Source organism: Pseudophryne corroboree, chromosome 9 (assembly GCF_028390025.1).
Source record: "Pseudophryne corroboree isolate aPseCor3 chromosome 9, aPseCor3.hap2, whole genome shotgun sequence".
NCBI classification, from domain to species: Eukaryota; Metazoa; Chordata; class Amphibia; order Anura; family Myobatrachidae; genus Pseudophryne; species Pseudophryne corroboree.
This window is the reverse complement of record NC_086452.1, coordinates 267,497,256-267,513,835: the sequence shown is the minus strand read 5'-3', so window position 1 is coordinate 267,513,835 and position 16,580 is coordinate 267,497,256. Positions and strand designations below refer to the sequence as shown.

Here is a 16,580-nt window from a genome sequence, read left to right as displayed (position 1 = left end):
ATATCCTGGAACTAAGGGCCATATACAACGCCCTAAGTCAAGCGGAGTTCCTGCTTTGCGACCAACCGGTTCTGATCCAGTCAGACCGCAGGGGCTCATGTAAACCGCCAGGGCGGCACAAGGAGCAGGGTGGCGAGGGTAGAAGCCACCAGAATTCTTCGCTGGGCGGAGAATCAAGTAAGCGCACTGTCAGCAGTGTTCATTCCGGGAGTGGACACGACCTCCACCTGGGAAAGTGGTGACTTCATCAGGAAGTCTTCACGCAGTTTTGCAAATTAATGGAAACTGCCTCAGGTGGACTACATAGCGTCCCACCTCAATAAAAAGATAAAAAAGGTTTTGCGCTGGGTCAAGGGACTCTCAGGCGATAGCTGTGGTCGCACTAGTAACACCGTGGGTTTTCCAGTCGGTCTATATATTCCCTCCTCTTCCTCTCAGACCCAAAGGCTGAGAATTGTAATAAACGGAGGAGTGTGAACAATATTCTTTGCTCCGGATTGGCCAAGAAGGACTCGGTACCCGGAACTGCAAGAAATGCTCTCAGAGGACCCATGGCCTCTGCCTCTCAGTCAGGACATGTTGTAACAGGGACCCTGTCTGATCCAAGACTTACCGCGGCTGCGTTGGACGGCATGGCGGTTGAACGCCGGATCCTAGCGGAAAAGGGCATTCCGGATGAAGTTATTCCTACGCTGATAAAGGCTAGGAAAGACGTGACAGCAAGACTTTTTCACTGTATATGGCGAAAATAGGTTGCTTGGTGTGTGGCCGGGAAGGCCCTACAGAGGAATTCCAGGGGGGTCGATTCCTGCACTTCCTACAGTCAGGAGTGACTATGGGCCTAAAATTAGGATCCATAAAGGCCAAGATTTCGTCCCTATCCCTTTTTCTCTCAAAAAGAACTGGCTTCACTGCCTGCAGTTCGGACGTTGTTACAGGGGTGCTGCATATTCAGCCCCTTTTGTGCCTCCAGTGGCACCTTGGGATCTTAACGTGTGTTGGATTCCTAAAATCCCACTGGTTTGAGCCACTTAAGACCGTGGAGCTAAAATATCTCACGTGGAAAGTGGTCATGCTTTTGGCCTTAGCTTGGGCTAGGCGTGTGTCAGAATTGGCGTCTTTGTCATGTAAAAGCCCATATCTGATCTTCCATATGGACAGGGCAGAATGGAGGACTCGTCCCCAATTTCTCCCTAAGGTGGTATCATCGTTTCATTTGAACCAACCTATTGTGGTGCCTGCGGCTACTAGGGACTTGGAGGATTCCAAGTTGCTGGACGTAGTCCGGGCCCTGAAACTTTGTTTCCAGGACGGCTAGAGTCAGAAAAACTGACTCGCTATTTATCCTGCATGCACCCAACAAGCTGGGTGCTCCTGCTTCAAAGCAGACTATTGCTCGTTGGATCTGTAGCACGATTCAGCTTGCACATTCTGCGGCTGGACTGCCGCATCCTAAATTAGTAAAAGCCCATTCCACGAGGAAGGTGGGCTCTTCTTGGGCGGCTGCCCGAGGGGTCTCGGCTTTACAACTTTGCCGAGCTGCTACTTGGTCGGGTTCAAACACTTTTGCAAAATTCTACAAGTTTGATACCCTGGCTGAGGAGGACCTTGAGTTTGCTCATTCGGTGCTGCAGAGTCATCCGCACTCTCCCGCCCGTTTGGGAGCTTTGGTATAATCCCCATGGTCCTTACGGAGTACCCAGCATCCACTAGGACGTCAGAGAAAATAAGAATTTACTCACCGGTAATTCTATTTCTCGTAGTCCGTAGTGGATGCTGGGAGCCCGTCCCAAGTGCGGACTCTCTGCAATACATGTATATAGTTATTGCTTAACTAAAGGGTTATTGTATGAGCCATCTGTTGAGAGAGGCTCAGTTATTGTTCATACTGTTAACTGGGTATAGTTATCACGAGTTGTACGGTGTGATTGGTGTGGCTGGTATGAGTCTTACCCTGGATTCCAAATCCTTTCCTAGTAATGTCAGCTCTTCCGGGCACAGTTTCCCTATCTGAGGTCTGGAGGAGGGGCATAGAGGGAGGAGCCAGTGCACACCAGATATAGTACCTAATCTTTCTTTTAAGAGTGCCCAGTCTCCTGCGGAGCCCGTCTATACCCCATGGTCCTTACGGAGTACCCAGCATCCACTACGGACTACGAGAAATAGAATTACCGGTGAGTAAATTCTTATTTTCTCTTACGTCCTAGATGATGCTGGGGACTCCGTAAGGACCATGGGGATTATACCAAAGCTCCCAAACGGGCGGGAGAGTGCGGATGACTCTGCAGCACCGATTGAGCAAACAGGAGGTCCTCCTCAGCCAGGGTATCAAACTTCTAGAACTTTGCAAAGTTGTTTGAACCCGACCAAGTAGCCGCTCGGCACAGTTGTAGTGCCGAGACCCTTCGGGCAGCCGCCCAAGACGAGCCCACCTTCCTAGTGGAATGGGCCTTGACCGATTTTGGTAACGGCAATCCAGCCGTAGAATGCGCCTTCTGAATCGTGTTACAGATCCAGCGAGCAATAGTCTGCTTTGAAGCAGGGGCGCCAACCTTGTTGGCTGCATATAGGACAAACAGTGCTTCTGTTTTTCTGACTCTAGCCGTTCTGGCCACGTAAATTTTCAAAGCCCTGACTACATCAAGGGACTCGGAATCCTCCAAGTCTCGCGTAGCCACAGGCACCACAATAGGTTGGTTCATATGAAAAGATGACACCACCTTAGGCAAGAACTGAGGACGGGTCCGCAATTCCGCCCTATCCATATGGAAAACCAGATAGGGGCTTTTATGAGACAAAGCCGCCAATTCCGACACTCGCCTAGCCGAAGCCAAGGCTAATAACATGAGCACCTTCCAAGTGAGATATTTTAACTCCACCGTTTTGAGTGGTTCAAACCAGTGCGACTGAAGGAAACTCAACACCACGTTAAGGTCCCAAGGCGCCACCGGAGGTATAAAAGGAGGCTGAATATGCAGCACTCCCTTCACAAAAGTCTGTACTTCTGGGAGAGAAGCCAATTCTTTTTGAAAGAAAATGGATAAGGCCGAAATCTGAACCTTAATGGAGCCTAATTTTAGGCCCAAATTCACTCCAGTCTGTAGGAAGTGAAGGAAATGGCCCAGATGGAATTCTTCCGTAGGAGCATTCCTGGCCTCACACCAAGAAACCTATTTTCTCTATCGTCCTAGTGGATGCTGGGGTTCCTGAAAGGACCATGGGGAATAGCGGCTCCGCAGGAGACGGCACAAAAAGTAAAGCTTTACGATCAGGTGGTGTGTACTGGCTCCTCCCCCTATGACCCTCCTCCAAGCCTCAGTTAGATTTTTGTGCCCGGCCGAGAAGGGTGCAATCTAGGTGGCTCTCCTAAAGAGCTGCTTAGAAAAGTTTAGCTTAGGTTTTTTATTTTACAGTGAGTCCTGCTGGCAACAGGATCACTGCAACGAGGGACTTAGGGGAGAAGAAGTGAACTCACCTGCGTGCAGGATGGATTGGCTTCTTGGCTACTGGACATTAGCTCCAGAGGGACGATCACAGGTACAGCCTGGATGGTCACCGGAGCCTCGCCGCCGGCCCCCTTGCAGATGCTGAAACGAGAAGAGGTCCAGAATCGGCGGCAGAAGACTACTCAGTCTTCTTAAGGTAGCGCACAGCACTGCAGCTGTGCGCCATTTTCCTCTCAGCACACTTCACACGGCAGTCACTGAGGGTGCAGGGCGCTGGGAGGGGGGCGCCCTGGGAGGCAAATGAAAACCTTTTTTGGCTAAAAATACCTCACATATAGCCTCCGGGGGCTATATGGAGATATTTAACCCCTGCCAGAATCCACTAAAGAGCGGGAGACGAGCCCGCCGAAAAAGGGGCGGGGCCTATCTCCTCAGCACACAGCGCCATTTTCCTCACACAGCTCCGCTGGTCAGGAAGGCTCCCAGGCTCTCCCCTGCACTGCACTACAGAAACAGGGTAAAACAAGAGAGGGGGGGCAAAATTGTGGCAAAACTATATTATTAAAGCAGCTATACAGGGAGCACTTATTATAAGGCTATCCCTGTCATATATAGCGCTTTTGGTGTGTGCTGGCAAACTCTCCCTCTGTCTCCCCAAAGGGCTAGTGGGGTCCTGTCTTCGTTAAGAGCATTCCCTGTGTGTCTGCTGTGTGTCGGTACGTGTGTGTCGACATGTATGAGGACGATATTGGTGTGGAGGCGGAGCAATTGCCAAATATGGGGATGTCACCTCCTAGGGGGTCGACACCAGAATGGATGCCTTTATTTATGGAATTACGGGATAGTGTCAACACGCTAAAGCAGTCGTTTGACGACATGAGACGGCCGGACAATCAATTAGTGCCTGTCCAGGCGCCTCAAACACCGTCAGGGGCTGTAAAACGCCCTTTGCCTCAGTCGGTCGACACAGACCCAGACACAGGCACTGATTCCAGTGGCGACGGTGACGAATCAACCGTATTTTCCAGTAGGGCCACACGTTATATGATTTTGGCAATGAAGGAGGCGTTACATATTGCTGATACTACAGGTACCACAAAACAGGGTATCATGTGGGGTGTGAAAAAACTACCTATAGTTTTTCCTGAATCAGATGAATTAAATGAGGTGTGTGATGAAGCGTGGGTTGCCCCCGATAAAAAAAATGCTAATTTCAAAGAAGTTATTGGCTTTATACCCTTTCCCGCCAGAGGTTAGGGCGCGCTGGGAAACACCTCCTAGGGTGGACAAGGCGCTCACACGCTTATCAAAACAAGTGGCGTTACCCTCTCCTGAGACGGCCGCACTTAAAGATCCAGCAGATAGGAGGATGGAAAATATCCAAAAAAGTATATACACACATACAGGTGTTATACTACGACCAGCTATAGCGACAGCCTGGATGTGCAGTGCTGGGGTAGCTTGGTCAGAGTCCCTGATTGAAAATATTGATACCCTGGATAGGGACAATGTTTTACTGTCTTTAGAGCAAATAAAGGATGCATTTCTTTATATGCGAGATGCACAGAGGGATATCTGCACACTGGCATCATGGGTAAGTGCTATGTCCATTTCGGCCAGAAGAAGTTTATGGACGCGACAGTGGTCAGGCGATGCGGACTCAAAACGGCATATGGAAGTTTTGCCGTATAAAGGGGAGGAGTTATTTGGTGTCGGTCTATCGGATTTGGTGGCCACGGCTACAGCCGGGAAATCCACCTTTTTACCTCAAGTCACTCCCCAACAGAAAAAGACACCGACTTTTCAACCGCAGCCCTTTCGTTCCTTTAAAAACAAGAGAGCAAAGGGATATTCATATCTGCCACGAGGCAGAGGAAGGGGGAAGAGACAGCAACAGGCAGCTCCTTCCCAGGAACAGAAGCCCTCCCCCGCTTCTACAAAAGCCTCAGCATGACGCTGGGGCTTCTCAAGCGGACTCGGGGGCGGTGGGGGGTCGTCTCAAGAATTTCAGCGCGCAGTGGGCTCACTCGCAGGTAGATCCCTGGATCCTGCAGATAATATCTCAGGGGTACAGGTTGGAACTAGAGACGGATCCACCTCGCCGTTTCCTGAAGTCTGCTTTACCAACGTCCCCCTCCGACAGGGTGACGGTCTTGGAAGCCATTCACAAGCTGTACTCTCAGCAGGTGATAGTCAAGGTACCCCTTTTACAACAAGGAAAGGGGTATTATTCCACTCTATTTGTGGTACCGAAGCCGGATGGCTCGGTAAGACCTATTCTAAATCTGAAATCCTTGAACCTGTACATAAAGAAGTTCAAGTTCAAGATGGAGTCACTCAGAGCAGTGATAGCGAACCTGGAAGAAGGGGACTTTATGGTATCCTTGGACATCAAGGATGCGTATCTCCACGTTCCAATTTACCCCTCACACCAGGGGTACCTCAGGTTCGTCGTACAGAACTGTCACTATCAGTTTCAGACGCTGCCGTTCGGATTGTCCACGGCACCTCGGGTCTTTACCAAGGTAATGGCCGAGATGATGATTCTTCTTCGAAGAAAAGGCGTATTAATTATCCCATACTTGGACGATCTCCTAATAAGGGCAAGGTCCAGAGAACAGCTAGAGATGGGATTAGCACTGTCTCAAGAAGTGCTAAAACAGCACGGGTGGATTCTGAATATTCCAAAATCCCAGTTAATTCCGACAACACGTCTGCTGTTCCTAGGGATGATTCTGGACACGGTTCAGAAAAAGGTTTTTCTCCCGGAGGAAAAAGCCAAGGAGTTATCCGAGCTTGTCAGGAACCTCCTAAAACCAGGAAAGGTGTCTGTACATCAATGCACAAGAGTCCTGGGAAAAATGGTGGCTTCTTACGAAGCAATTCCATTCGGCAGATTCCACGCAAGAATTTTCCAGAGGGATCTGTTGGACAAATGGTCAGGGTCGCATCTTCAGATGCACCAGCGGATAACCCTGTCTCCAAGGACAAGGGTATCTCTTCTGTGGTGGTTGCAGAGTGCTCATCTATTGGAGGGCCGCAGATTCGGCATACAGGATTGGATCCTGGTGACCACGGACGCCAGCCTGAGAGGCTGGGGAGCAGTCACACAAGGAAGAAACTTCCAGGGCGTGTGGTCGAGCCTGGAAACGTCTCTTCACATAAACATTCTGGAACTAAGAGCAATCTACAATGCTCTAAGCCAGGCAGAACCTCTGCTTCAAGGAAAACCGGTGTTGATCCAGTCGGACAACATTACGGCAGTCGCCCATGTGAACAGACAGGGCGGCACAAGAAGCAGGAGTGCAATGGCAGAAGCTGCAAGGATTCTTCGCTGGGCAGAGAATCATGTGATAGCACTGTCAGCAGTGTTCATCCCGGGAGTGGACAACTGGGAAGCAGACTTCCTCAGCAGACACGACCTTCACCCGGGAGAGTGGGGACTTCATCCAGAAGTTTTCCACATGCTGGTAACCCGTTGGGAAAGACCAATGGTGGACATGATGGCGTCTCGCCTCAACAAAAAACTGGACAGGTATTGCGCCAGGTCAAGAGATCCGCAGGCAATAGCTGTGGACGCGCTGGTAACGCCTTGGGTGTACCAGTCGGTGTATGTGTTTCCTCCTCTGCCTCTCATACCAAAAGTATTGAGAATTATACGGCAAAGAGGCGTAAGAACGATACTAGTGGTTCCGGATTGGCCAAGAAGGACTTGGTACCCGGAACTTCAAGAGATGATCACGGAAGATCCGTGGCCTCTACCTCTGAGAAGGGACTTGCTTCAGCAGGGTCCCTGTCTGTTTCAAGACTTACCGCGGCTGCGTTTGACGGCATGGCGGTTGAACGCCGGATCCTAAAGGAAAAAGGCATGCCGGAAGAAGTCATTCCTACTTTGATTAAAGCAAGGAAGGAAGTAACCGCGCAACATTATCACCGCATTTGGCGAAAATATGTTGCGTGGTGCGAGGATCGGAGTGCTCCGACGGAGGAATTTCAACTGGGTCGATTCCTACATTTCCTGCAATCAGGATTGTCTATGGGTCTCAAATTGGGATCTATTAAGGTTCAAATTTCGGCCCTGTCGATTTTCTTCCAAAAAGAATTGGCTTCAGTTCCTGAAGTCCAGACTTTTGTTAAGGGAGTGCTGCATATACAGCCCCCTGTGGTGCCTCCAGTGGCACCGTGGGATCTCAATGTTGTTTTGGACTTTCTCAAATCTCATTGGTTTGAACCACTAAAAACTGTGGATTTGAAATATCTCACATGGAAAGTGACCATGCTACTAGCCCTGGCTTCGGCCAGGAGAGTGTCAGAACTGGCAGCTTTATCTTACAAAAGCCCATATCTGATTTTCCGTTCGGACAGGGCAGAACTGCGGACTCGTCCGCATTTTCTCCCTAAGGTGGTGTCAGCATTTCATCTGAACCAACCTATTGTAGTGCCTGCGGCTACAAGCGACTTGGAGGACTCCAAGTTGTTGGACGTTGTCAGAGCTTTAAAAATATACATTTCAAGGACAGCTGGAGTCAGGAAATCTGACTCGCTGTTTATACTATATGCTCCCAACAAGTTGGGCGCTCCTGCGTCTAAGCAGACTATTGCTCGCTGGATTTGTAGTACGATTCAGCTTGCACATTCTGTGGCAGGCCTGCCACAGCCAAAATCGGTAAAAGCCCACTCCACAAGGAAGGTGGGTTCTTCTTGGGCGGCTGCCCGAGGGGTCTCGGCATTACAACTCTGCCGAGCGGCTACGTGGTCGGGGGAGAACACGTTTGTAAAATTCTACAAATTTGATACCCTGGCTAAGGAGGACCTGGAGTTCTCTCATTCGGTGCTGCAGAGTCATCCTCACTCTCCCGCCCGTTTGGGAGCTTTGGTATAATCCCCATGGTCCTTTCAGGAACCCCAGCATCCACTAGGACGATAGAGAAAATAAGAATTTACTTACCGATAATTCTATTTCTCGGAGTCCGTAGTGGATGCTGGGCGCCCATCCCAAGTGCGGATTATCTGCATTACTTGTACATAGTTACAAAAATCGGGTTATTATTGTTGTGAGCCATCTTTTCAGAGGCTCCGCTGTTATCATACTGTTAACTGGGTTTAGATCACAGGTTGTACGGTGTGATTGGTGTGGCTGGTATGAGTCTTACCCGGGATTCAAGATCCTTCCTTATTGTGTACGCTCGTCCGGGCACAGTACCGAACTGAGGCTTGGAGGAGGGTCATAGGGGGAGGAGCCAGTACACACCACCTGATCGTAAAGCTTTACTTTTTGTGCCCTGTCTCCTGCGGAGCCGCTATTCCCCATGGTCCTTTCAGGAACCCCAGCATCCACTACGGACTCCGAGAAATAGAATTATCGGTAAGTAAATTCTTATTTTCGCCATATCCGGTGATAATGTTTCGCTGTCACGTCTTTCCTAGCCTTTATCAGAGTAGGAATGACCTCATCCGGAATGCCCTTTTCCGCTAGGATCCGTCGTTCAACCGCCATACCGTCAAATGCAGCCGCGGTAAGTCTTGGAACAGACAGGGCCCCTGTTGCAACAGGTCCTGTCGCAGAGTAAGAGGCCACGGATCTCCCGTGAGCATTTCCAGCAGATCCGGATACCAGGCCCTTAGTGGCCAATCTGGAACAATGAGAATTGTTCTCACTCCTCTTTTTCTTATTATTCTCAACACCTTGGGTATGAGAGGAAGAGGAGGAAACACATAGACCGACTGGAACACCCACGGTGTCACTAGGGCGTCTACTGCTACCGCCTGAGGGTCTTTTGATCTGGCGCAATACCTCTGTAGCTTTTTGTTGAGGCGGGATGCCATCATGTCTATCTGGGACAGTCCCCACTGACTTGCAATCTGTGCGAAGACTTCCTGATCAAGTCCCCACTCTACTGGATGCAGGTCGTGTCTGCTGAGGAAGTCTGCTTCCCAGTTGTCCACTCCCGGAATGAACACTGCTGACAGTGCGCTTGCATGATTTTCCACCCAGCGAAGAATCCTGGTGGCTTCCGCCATTGCCACTCTGCTCCTTGTGCCACCTTGGCGGTTTACATGAGCCACTGCGGTGATGTTGTCTGACTGGATCAGAACTGGTTGGTCGCGAAGTAAGTTCTCCGCTTGACGTAGGGCGTTGTATATGGCCCTCGGTTCCAGGATGTTGATGTGAAGACAAGTCTCTTGACTTGTCCAAAGTCCTTGGAAGTTTCTTCCCTGTGTGACTGCTCCCCACCCTCTGAGGCTCACGTCCGTGGTCACCAGGATCCAGTCCTGAATGCCGAACCTGCGGCCTTCTAAAAGGTGAGCACTCTGCAGCCACCACATGAGAGATACCCTGGCTCTGGGGGACAGGGTGATCAGCTGATGAATTTGTAGATGTGATCCGGATCACTTGTCCAATAGGTCCCATTGGAAAGTCCTTGCATGGAACCTGCCGAAGGGAATGGCTTCGTATGTTGCCACCATCTTTCCCAGGACTTGAGTGCAATGATGTACTGCCACTTGTTTTGGCTTCAATAGGTTCTTGACTAGAGTCATAAGTTCCTGTGCTTTTTCTATCGGAAGAAAAACCCTTTTCTGGTCTGTGTCCAGAATCATGTCCAAGAAGGTCAGACGAGTCGTAGGAACCAGCTGCGACTTCGGGATATTGAGAATCCAGCCGTGTTGCTGTTACACCTTCAGTGAAAGTGACACGCTGTTCAGTAACTTCTCTCGTGATCTCGCTTTTATGAGGAGATCATACAAGTTTGGGATAATTGTGACACCCTGCTTGCGCAGGAGCACCATCATTTCCGCCATTACCTTGGTGAAAATCCTCGGGGCCGTGGAAAGCCCAAACGGCAACGTCTGAAATTGGTAATGACAATCCTGTACCGCAAATCTCAGGTATGCCTGGTGAGGTGGATAAATGGGAACATGAAGATATGCATCCTTTATGTCCAGAGATACCATAAATTCCCCCCCCCTTCCAGGCTGGCGATGACCGCTCTGAGCGATTCCATCTTGAACTTGAACCGTTTTTAAGTATAGGTTCAGGTATTTTAAAATCAAAATGGGTCTGACCGAATCGTCCGGTTTCGGGACTACAAACCGAGTTGAGTAGTATCCCTTCCCTCTTTGAAGCAGGGGAACCTCGACCACCACTTGTTGAAGACACAATTTGTAAATTGCATTTAGCACTATCTCCCTTTCTAGGGGAGAAGTCGGTAGAGCCGATTTGAAAAAACGTCGAGGAGGCACCTCTTCGAATTCCAGCTTGTATCCCTGGGAAACAATTTCCATTGCCCAGGGATCCACCTGTGAGTGAACCCAGATGTGGCTGAAAAGTCGAAGACGTGCCCCCACTGGGGCGGACTCTCTCAGTGGAGCCCCAGCGTCATGCGGTAGATTTTGCAGAGGCCGGGAAGGACTTCTGTTCCTGGGAACTGGCTGTGTTGTGCAGCTTTTTTTCTCTGCCCTTACCTCTGGCAAGAAAGGACGATCCACGTACTCTTTTGCTTTTATTTGACCGAAAGGACTGCATTTGATAATGTGGCGCTTTCTTAGGCTGTGAGGGAACATAAGGCAAACAATTCGATTTACCTGCCGTAGCTGTGGAGACGAGGTCCGAGAGACCTTCCCCAAACAATTCCTCACCCTTGTAAGGCAAAACCTCCATATGCCTCTTTGAGTCGGCATCACCTGTCCACTGCTGGGTCCATAAGACTCGCCTAGCAGAAATAGACATAGCGTTTATTCTGGTACCCAGTAGACTAATGTCTCTTTGAGCATCTCTCATATATAAGACAGCAACTTTTATATGCCCTAGGGTTAATAAAATGGTATCCTTATCTAGGGTCTCAATTTCTGCTGATAAGGAATCTGTCCATGCTGCTACAGCGCTACAAACCCAGGCCGATGCAATTGCCGGTCTGAGTAACGTACCAGAATGTGTGTAAATGGACTTCATGGTAACCTCCTGCTTGCGGTCAGCAGGATCCTTGAGGGTAGCTGTATCTTGGGATGGCAGCGCTATCTTTTTTGATAAGCGTGTCAATGCTTTGTGTACCCTAGGGGAGGATTCCCACCGTATCCTGTCCGTTGGCGGGAAAGGATACGCCACAAGAATACTTTTGGGAATCTGCAGTTTTTTTGTCTGGAGATTCTCAAGCTTTTTCACATAATTCGTTCAACTCATGTGAGGAGGGAAAAGTTACCTCAGGTTTCTTTCCCTTATACATGTGTACCCTCGTGTCAGGGACAGGTGGTTCCTCTGATATGCAAAACCTCTTTTATTGCAATAATCATATAACGAATACATTTAGCCACTTTTGGCTGTAACTTGGCATCATCGTAGTCGACACTGGAGTCAGAAACCGTGTCGGTATCTGTGTCTCCTATTTTGGGATAGTGGGCGCTTTTGAGACCCTGAAGGTCCCGGCGACATAGGGACAGACATGGGTTGACTCCCTGACTGTTCCCTAGCTTCAGCTTTGTCTAATCTTTTTTGTTCAATAAATTTACATTAGCACTTAAAACATTCCACATATCCATCCAGTCAGGTGTCGGCGCTGCCGACGGAGACCTCACATTCATACGCTCCCCCTCCTCCCTAGGCGAGCCTTCTACCTCAGACATGTCGACACACGCGTACCGACACACCACACACACACACAGGGAAACTCTTATCTGAAGACAGTTTCCCCACCAGGCCCTTTGGAGAGACAGAGAGAGAGTATGCCAGCACACAACCCAGCGCTATATGACCCAGGAAGAAACACAAAATGTTTACCCAGTAGCGCCTTTTATATGTATATGCGCCAATTATGTGCACCCCCCCCTCTTGAAAACCCTCTGTCACCGTGAGTAAGCAGGGGAGAGTCCGGGGAGCTTCCTCAGCGCTGTGCTGTGGAGAAAATGGCGCTGGTGAGTGCTGAGGGAGAAGCCCCGCCCCCTCGGTGGCGGGCTTCTGTCCCGCTCAAAAATCTTAAACTGTCGGGGGCTCTTTATATACATGTACAATGCCCAGCTGTACATGTATATATGTATTTTTGCCAAAGGAGTGGTTTATATGCTGCCCAGGGCGCCCCCCCTGCGCCCTGCACCCTTACAGTGACTGTCGTGTGTGAGGTGTATGGGAGTAATGGCGCACAACTTTACTGCTGTGCGTTACCTCTGTGAAGATCAAGAAGTATTCTGCCGCCTCTGAAGTCTTCTTTTCTTCTCATACTCACCCGGCTACTATCTTCCGGCTCTGCGAGGAGGACGGCGGCGCGGCTCTGGGACGGACGTCGAGGGTGAGACCTGCGTACCAATCCCTCTGGAGCTAATGGCGTCCAGTAGCCTAAGAAACAGAGCCTTGAAACTCACAGAAGTAGGTCTGTTTCTCTCTCCTCAGTCCCTCGATGCAGGGAGTCTGTTGCCAGCAGGCTCCCTGAAATTAAAAAACCTAACTAAAATACATTCTGACAGGAAACTCAGGAGAGCTCCCTGTAATGCACCCTGTCTCCTCTGGGCAAAGTATCAAACTGAGGTCTGGAGGAGGGGCATAGAGGGAGGAGCCAGTGCACACCCATACCTAAAGTTTTTCTTAAAGTGCCCATGTCTCCTGCGGAGCCCATCTATCCCCATGGTCCTTACGGAGTCCCCAGCATCCTCTAGGACGTAAGAGAAAATTTGATAGTGTGGGCTGGCTCCTCCCTCTATGCCCCTCCTACCAGACTCTTTTTAGAAAATGTGCCCGGAGGAGCAGGTCACATCTAGTGGAGCTCTCCTGAGTTTTCCTAGTAAAAGTTATTTCTGCTGCGGGGTACACTGGGCAACACAAGCATTCACATCGGGGTGTAGAATAGGATCTTGATCCGAGGCACCAACAGACTCAAAGCTTTTGACTGTTCCCAAGATGCTCAGCGCCGCCTCCTCTATAACCCCGCATCCATGCACAGGGAGCTCAGTTTTGTTAACCAGCCCAATGCAGTAGCAGGTATCCGAGATGACAACCGCTCGTAGCAAAGTACGCCACACACTCGCCACAGGAGAGGGTTTCAGCGGCTATGCCAATACCAACCCAAAGAAGCTAAGTGTCTAAGTCAGGGTGGGCACTTTGAGGAGCCCAGTGTACCTCGCAGAAAGAGATTTAACAACGGTAAATTCTTACCATAAATCTCATTTTCTGCTGCGGGGTTCACTGGACTTCACAAGGATTAACATCGGGGATGTCCTAATGCATTTCCTTATGGGAGGGGACGCACTGTAGCGGGCACAAGAACCCGGCGTCCAAAGGAAGCATCCTGGGAAGCGGCGGTATCAAAGGCATAGAACCTTAAGAACGTGTTCCCTGAAGACCACGTTGCCGCCTTGCACAATTGTTCAAGGGTCGCACCACGGTGGGCCACCCAAGAAGGTCCAACCGACAGAGTAGAATGGGCCTTAATGGTAGCAGGAGCTGGACGACCAGCCTGTACATAAGCATGTGCAATCACCAGTCTAATCCATCTGGCCAGGGTCTGCTTGGAAGCAGGCCATCCATGTTTGTGAAAACCAAACAATACAAAAAGAGAATCAGATTTCCTAACGGAGGCAGTTCTCTTCACATAGATACTGAGAGCCCGTACCACATCCAAAGACCGCTCCTTGGAAGACAACTCAGGAGAATTAAAGGTCGGAACCACAATCTCCTGGTTAAGGTGGAAAGAAGACACCACCTTAGGTAAATAACCTAACTGAAAAGTTGGTTCCTACTTCCCCACCCTAAGTCCCACGAAGCAGGGAAGCTGTTGCCAGCAGCTTCCCTGTATAATAAAAAAACCTAACAAAGTCTTTTCCAGCAGAACTCTGTAGAGCCCCACTGGTGTGCATCCAGTCTCCCGGGCACATTTTCTAAACCTAGGTCTGGAGGAGATGCATAGAGTGAGGAGCCAGTTCACACTGTTAAAAAGTCTTAAAGTGCCGAAGGCTCCTGCGGAACCGTCTATACCCCATGGTACTAAAATGGGCCCCAGCATCCTCTACGGACTACGAGAAAAGGATTTACCGGTAGGTTATTAAAATCCTATTTCTCTTACGTCCTAGAGGATGCTGGGGACTCCGTAAGGACCATGGGGAATAGACGGGCTCCACAGGAGACATGGGCACTAAAAAACTTTAGGTATGGGTGTGCACTGGCTCCTCCCTCTATGCCCCTCCTCCAGACCTCAATTTAATACTGTGCCCAGAGGAGACTGGGTGCACTACAGGGAGCTCTCCTGAGCTTCCTGAAAAGAAAGTATTTTGTTAGGTTTTTTATTTTCAGGGAGACCTGCTGGCAACATTCTCCCTGCATCGTGGGACTGAGGAGAGAGAAGCAGACCTACTTAAATGCTAGGCTCTGCTTCTTAGGCTACTGGACACCATTGGCTCCAGAGGGAGTCAGAACGCAGGTCTTCCCTAGCGGTTCGTCCCGGAGCTGCGCCGCCGTCCTCCTCGCAGAGCCGGAAGATAGAAGCCAGGTGAGTATAGGAAGGCAGAAGACTTCAGAGCTCCCACAACACACAGCGCTCACTGTGGGGTGCAGGACGCTGGGGGGGGGGGGGGGGGGGGGCGGCGCCCTGGGCTGCAATGTAGACCTCAGCACTGGCTTTTAGGAATATAATTGATCAGTTTGATATTATTTCAGAGACCCCGCCAGTTTAAAGAGAGAGCAGGACCGAAGCCCGCCACTGAGGGGGCGGGGCTTCTCCCTCAGCACTCACCAGGGCAATTTTCTCCTTAAGCACACGCTGAGAAGCTGGCTCCCCGGACTCTCCCCTGCTGATCACCGGTGACAGAGGGTTTTAAAGAAGGGGGGGGCACATAATTGGGCGCAGTGAATAGCGCTGTATCTGGGTAATATTTTTCTTTTTCCCAAGAGTATTGGTGCTGGGTGTGTGCTGGCATTCTCTCTCTCTCTCTCTCTCTCTCTCTCTCTCTCTCTCTCTCTCTCTCTCTCTCTCTCTCTCTCTCTCTCTCTCTCTCTCTCTCTCTCCAAAGGGCCTTGTGGGGGAACTGTCTCCAGATAGAGCTTTCCCTGAGCGTGTGGTGTGTCAGTATGTGTGTGTCGGCATGTCTGAAGCGGAAGGCTCTCCTAGGGAGGAGGTGGAGCGCATGAGTGTGGTGTCGCCGTCGGCAACGCCGACACACAACTGGATGGATATGTGGAATATTTTAAATGTGAATTTATTGCACAAACGTTTGGACAAAGCAGAGTCCAGGGACAACACAGAGAGTCATACCCTGCCTTTCCCTATGTCACAGGGACCTTCTGGGTCTCAAAAGCGGCCGCTTTCTCAGATAGTTGACACAGATACCGACACGGAGTCTGACTCTAGTGTCGATTATGATGATGCGAGGTTGCAGCCAAAATTGGCAAAGGGTATTCATTATATGATTATTGCTATAAAGGATGTGCTGCATATTATAGATGACCCCGCGGTGCCTAATCCTAACATCCACATGTTTAAAGAAAAGAAGCCTGAGGTTACTTTTCCACCTTCTTTTGAATTAAATTAGTTATTTGAAAGTGCTTGGGAAACTCCAGATAAGAAGCTGCAGATTCCCAAAAGGATTCTTATGGCGTATCCTTTCCCTATCAAGGACAGGATACGGTGGGAATCCTCCCCAAGGGTGGACAAGGCGTTGACGCGCCTTTCCAAAATGGTGGTGCTGCCGTCTCAGGATACAGCGGCCCTAAGGGATCCTGCTGACCGCAAGCAGGAAACTACCTTGAAGTCAATTTACACACATACCGGTACATTACTCAGACCGGCAATAGCGTCGGCTTGGGTTTGTAGCGCTGTACTAGCGTGGACCGATACCTTATCTGCTGATATGGATGCGATGGATAAGGAAACTATTTTATTGACCCTGGGACATATTAAGGATGCGGTCCTTTATATGAGAGAGGCTCAAATGGATATAGGCATACTGGGGTCCAGAGCGAACGCTATGGCAATTTCTGCCAGGCGACCCCTGTGGACCCGACTGTGGTCGGGTGATGCCGACTCAAAGCGGCATATGGAGGTTTTGCCGTACAAAGGTGAGGAGTTATTTGGGGAAGGTCTCGCGGACCTAGTTTCTACTGCTGGTAAATCAACTTTTTTACCTTATGTTTTCTCACAGCCTAAGAAAGTGCCACAT

At 50.0% G+C, this 16,580-nt stretch overlaps 1 protein-coding gene across 4 annotated transcripts in view; it reads left to right on the top strand.

The window, feature by feature from the left end:
* The window catches only part of FIRRM (FIGNL1 interacting regulator of recombination and mitosis), a 926,412-nt gene that overhangs the window by 26,399 nt on the left and 883,433 nt on the right, over positions 1–16,580 (top strand). The gene's annotated exons all lie outside the window — the stretch shown is intronic.